Here is a 5,700-nt window from a genome sequence, read left to right on the forward strand (position 1 = left end):
TTGTTCTGTATGTCTATAAAGTTTCAGTTTAGGGATAAAATGTCCAGACACTGTTCTGTTCAAAAGTCTAGTAACTAAATCAGATTCTCCCGAGTTCTTGTCATGGATATGTATCATGAAGCCTGTTTAGCAGCAGTCGTGCTGCATTAGAGGTGCACATACAATTTTCAAAAATAATGAGTTTGAAACCAGAAAAAGATCAGGTCGTGCCCAAAGGTTCATCCGTGCAGTTGAATTGAATTGATGCCCCCAGGACCAGAATGTGCACTTCCACCCCATGGTCTTGAGCTTCCCAATTCGCCAATGAACTTACGGCCCCCTTGAGCTGTGGAGTGTGGGAGGAAATCCACACAGACACCAAGAGGATGTAGAAACTTCTTGCAGTCAGTGCTCACTTGATCCATGACTCGTGCTGGAGAGGTGGGACTACTGTCCTGCCTTCATCTTGTGTCGGCTAATTTTTGTCTGATGGTGGATGGTGGTCTGACATGATATTCCCTTGGCCTTGAGGGAAAGAAGAGTAGAAATTGCCAGGGCTCTGACAGAAATATTTAAAACCTGTTTATCCACGGGTGAGGTGCCAGAGGAATGGATATAATCTAATGTTCCTTTGTTTAAAAACGGCTTCAAAAGCCAACCAGGTGAGCCTGACAGTGATAGGTTAATTATTGGAGGGTAATCAGAGAGTACCTCGAAAAGAATCTGTTCAAATAGCTGGCCTTGATCAACCATCGCATAGAATACAGGAGTCGGGCAGTGAGGTTGAGATTAGACAAGATATTGGTGAAGCTCTTTTGTGAGTACTGTGTTCAGTTCTGGTCACCAAATGAGAGGAAAGCTATCAATAAAGTAGAGAGGGTGCAGAGAAGATTTACGTCAATGTTACCTGGATATCAGCAACTAGATTACAAAGAAAGATTGAGCAAATGACGTCTTTATTCTTTGGATTGTAGATGGTTGAGAGGGGATTTGATCGAAGTCTTTAAAATTACTTGGAGGATAGAACGAGTTGATGTGGAGAGACTTTTTTCATTGCGGGGAGCAGGGATTGAAACAGGAGGTAAAAGTTTGGAAGTAACATGAGGGGGAACTTCTTTACTCAGAGTGGTGGCTGAGTGGAGTGAGCTTCCGGGAAAAGTAGTGGCGGCAGGGTCCATTTTGTCATTTCAGGGAAAATTGGAGGGGAGGGTAATGCTGAGAGGTGGTACGAGAGGAGAGTATTTCGTTCAGTGCAGACAAGAAGGGCCAAATGACCTGTTTCTGTGCTGTAATTGTTATAGGGTTAAAATGTGTGGCAGTAACTTGGAAGTCCGATGCGTATTTGGGAATGGGTCGAGAGCCACACTGAAATAGGCCGTTGTATCCCACTTGAAAAAATTACATTGAATTCACGGAACAAATTTGAATTTCTCTTTTGAAGATTTGGGATGTGTATTTACCAATTGTAGGAATTAAGTTGTAATCACCCAACACGAACTTTCTGACTCCTAAAACCAAGAAAAGCAAGAATTTATTTGAGAGTTTTGCTCAATTTTTATGAATGCTATCTAGATGTTTCCTCTCTTTATTGTTTTCTATTGGGCAGCTGTGGGAGGGGTTACTTTTTAAATCACTATGCATTAATTTCATCTTATTTTCAAATAAGAAATTTAAGTTTTTTAATGCATATGTTAAATTAAATGTAAAAATGTTACAAATAAGATAAATGAAGAATTGTTTCAGGAACTGGCGATTTTCCACGAGTGCCGTGAACCCCAGGCAGCAGGAATGTGTGAACGAAACACAAAACTGGCCAGAAGAACTGAGGAAATACGGCTAAAAGTGCCCAAAAAGGTGCTGATGCCACCTTGATTTTAATGCAGGTGACACCGAGGAATGCGTTGGGGCAGAGATGGTCCATGGACAGCCAATACGGACGCCTTGGGGAACAAAGCGCGCACCACCAGTCGGGATGGATAATGGTGGGTAATGAATAAGCAAATATTAGAGACACTGATAGAGAGCGACACACATACCCAGACAGACAGACACACACACACACACACACACACACACACACACACACACACACACAGACACACACAGGGACAGAGAGAGACTCTGACAGCGAGAGAGAGACAGAGAGACACACACAGATGGAGAGAGAGATACACAGAGACAGAGAGACACACATAGAGACAGAGAGAGACACACACACACACGACACAGAGAGACAACACACACACACGACACAGAGAGACACACACACAGACAGAGAGAGAGAGACACACACACATACAGACACAGAGAGAGTCACACATTGAGACACAGAGGGAGAGACAGAAAGAGAGACACACACAGACAGTGACACACACAGAGACACAGAGAGAGAAAGACACACAAACAGACAGAGAGAGACACACACACACAGATACAGATACAGAGACACAGACAGAGAGAGACACACACACATACCCAGACAGACAGACACACTCACACACAGACACAGAGAGACAGATATACAGACACAGACACACAGAGAGACACATACAGACAGAGAGAGAGACACTGACAGCGAGAGAGAGACAGAGAGTGAGACACACACAGAGAGACACAGAGTGCCACAAAGAGAGACACAGATAGAGAGAGAGACACAGACAGAGAGAGAGACACAGACAGAGAGAGAGACACAGACAGACAGAGACACAGACAGACAGAGACACAGACAGAGAGACACAGACAGAGAGAGAGGGAGACACAGAGAGATAGAGACACACACAGACTGACAGAGAGAGACCCCTTGGTTGTGCACTTAACTCCCTCATCTCTCCTGGCAGGATCTCATCACCTTTCCTACCCGTGGACCATGACATCTGTCTGCTCATCCTCCTTCCTGAGAATGGTGTGAACTCTACCCTAGAAACCCCACAGCAAAGAAAAGGGACCCTTCGGCCCTTCTCGTCCATGGTGAAATATCATTCTGCCAGTTTCATCGACCTGCACCCAGTCCCTAACCCTCCTGACTTCCCACATCCATGGATCTCTGCAATTGATTCTTAAAACGTAAGAGTTTGAATGTTAAATGGCAGACCATTGAGGAGTGTTGTCAAACAAAGGGATTGAGGAACTGTGGTACAGAACTGCCCGAAAGTGGAGTCCCTTGTAGAGATGGGGGGGTGGGGGGGAGTGAAGAAAGCCTCTGGTATTTTGGCCTTCAGAAATGAGAGGATTGAGTGCAGGAGGTGGGAGGCCACGAGGAAGTTGGACGAGGCATGGGTGAGGCCAACTTGGGAACATTGTGTGCCGTTTGGGTGGCCGGAGGAGAGGAAGGATAGGAATGAGACAGCGCGTCGAGGAGAGTGACAAGAAGGTGGTCTGGCTTTCGGGGTTTGAGTTCCAGGGGAAGGTTGGACAGGCTGGGACTTTATTCCCTGGAGCGTAGAAGATTGAGGAAGATTTGAAAATTGTGAGGGGGGACGGATCGTGTCCATGGGGACAGGCTGTTTCCAAGGAGAGTGGGAGAGATTCAAAGAGGAGGACATGGATTGAGATTGAAGGGGGATTTTCTTCCCTCAGAGGGGGGTGGGAACGTGGAATGAGCTTTGGGCCAAGGTGGTGGAGGTGGGATGGACTGGAATCTTGGGGGGGAATGTGGGGCAGGTCCTGGTGTGGAAATGGGCAGCCTGAAGGGGAGATGGACTGGAGGCCCGAGGCAGCTCTCGGACCCTTCCCCAGTGGGACGAGGTTCTCAGGAGAGAGGGGGCTCCAAAGGGCTGGACCTCGAGCCCTGGGGCTCCATCCAGGGGCTCGGGGTGGTGGAGAGGAGATCCCGAGGAGGGGTGGATCAAGCTCTCGCGAGAGCGACCCCTGGTGGCTGCCATGTTGTTGATCTTTCCGGCCTTTGGAGGAGTTGGTCGCGAGCGGGAGGGGGAGAGAGGTTCGTGTTGGTTCCTCACGGGCGGGAATCGGGGCATTTTGGGAGCGAGACCAGGGAGGACGGAGTTTCCACGGGTCGCCCTTTGGGTCTGGAGCGGCCGGAGCTCGGAGGGGAACGGGCAGGGGGATGGTTGTGAGGTGGGGCTGGGGTACCGTGAGGGAGTTTGGGTCGGGGTGGCGTTAGGGTGTGTGGTAGTCGGGGACCCGCGAGGCTGAAGGGGGGGGGGGGTCGGGGTCCGTGAGGCTGTGGGGGGGGAGGGGGATCCGCGAGGCTGAGGGGGATCAGGGACCCGCGAGGCTGAGGGGCGTCGCGTCCCGCGAGGTTGAGGGGGCTCGGGGCCCGCGAGGCAGAGGGGGCTCGGGGCCCGCGAGGCAGAGGGGGGAGAGGGACGGGGACCCAGAAGGGTGAGGGGGTCGGGGACCCAGAAGGGTGAGGGGGTCGGGGACCCAGAAGGGTGAGGGGGGTCGAGGACCCAGAAGGGTGAGGGGGACCCGCCAGAGGGGTGTGGGATATCTGCAAGAGGAGTGAGGGACATGTAAGGCTGTGGGGGGCGGGGATCCTGCGAGGCTGAGGGGGACGGGTATCCAGAAGGTTGAGGGACACGCAAGGCTGAGGTACTCGTGGAACCAGAAGGGTGAGGGGAATGAGGACCCAGAAGGGTAATGGTGATCAGGACCCAGAAGGGTGAGGGTGATCAGGACCCAGAAGGGTGAGGGTGATCAGGACCCAGAAGGGTGAGGGTGATCAGGACCCAGAAGGGTGAGGGTGATCTGGACCCAGAAGGGTGAGGGTGATCAGGACCCAGAAGGGTGAGGGTGATCAGGACCCAGAAGGGTGAGGGTGATCAGGACCCAGAAGGGTGAGGGTGATCAGGACCCAGAAGGGTGAGGGTGATCAGGACCCAGAAAGGTGAGGGGGGACGGGGACCCAAAAAGCTGAGAGGGGACAGGGACCCAGAAGGCTGACGGGGACCCAGAAGGCTGAGGGGGAAGTGGGGACCCAGAAGGCTGAGGGGGGAAGGGGACGGGGACCCAGAAGGTTGAGGAGGTACGGGGACCCAGAGGGCGGAGGGGGGGACCGGGACGTGGACCCAGAAGGCTGAGGGCACCTGCGAGGCTGAAGGTGGGGGTGGGAACCCGCGTGGTTTAGGGGATCCGTGTGGTTGAGGGGATCGGAGAACTGCGAGTGTGAGGGGGACCCGTGAGGGTGAGGGAGTCCCGGCCCCATGGATGGGAATGAGCAGGAAGGGGTGCTGGTCAGTGGGACGAGAATATCAGTTCACCACAGACTGTAAGCTTTCAGTTCTGTAATGAGACGTCATTAACTATGACACCGACAGCCCAACCCTCTTTCTCCCAGTTCCACTGCAGACATTGGAAGACGGTTCTCTTTAAAATAATCCAAATACCCCTTGGCGCGGACCCGCCGAAGCCACAGATTAGAATCTGCATCTCAGATGGTGAAGTCTTCAGATTTTTCTTTAAAATATTGTTTACATTGTAAAACCATTTGGAAAGTGCGTTCACATATATTGTAATGTTCAAATCAAAAGGAAAAACTAGCACTAAGCAAGGTTCAAAAAAAAACACACAGGAATAAAGTGCCAGCATCCTGGAGATGGTATTCACAGTGACTAAGGACAAGATTTGTTCTTGTCTCTAGCTGTGCACACACGAGGATGAGAGCAGTGTTTGAGATGCTCTAGCCAGAAAGAATTCCAATCCATATCCCCTCGGTTTTATTCCTCGGGCTGACGGCAAGGTTCAGACTGAAATAGCAGAGGA

General features: G+C 51.2%; 1 long non-coding RNA gene across 1 annotated transcript; it reads left to right on the forward strand.

The window, feature by feature from the left end:
* Nucleotides 1-1,851: 1,851 nt before the first annotated feature.
* On the forward strand, nucleotides 1,852-5,377 carry LOC138743865 (uncharacterized). Its single transcript, XR_011345079.1, has 3 exons — nucleotides 1,852-1,961; nucleotides 2,817-3,042; nucleotides 5,276-5,377. It is a non-coding gene; the product is annotated as an uncharacterized lncRNA (long non-coding RNA).
* Nucleotides 5,378-5,700: the final 323 nt, after the last annotated feature.

Source organism: Narcine bancroftii, chromosome 10 (genome assembly GCF_036971445.1).
Source record: "Narcine bancroftii isolate sNarBan1 chromosome 10, sNarBan1.hap1, whole genome shotgun sequence".
In the NCBI taxonomy this organism is placed as follows: Eukaryota; Metazoa; Chordata; class Chondrichthyes; order Torpediniformes; family Narcinidae; genus Narcine; species Narcine bancroftii.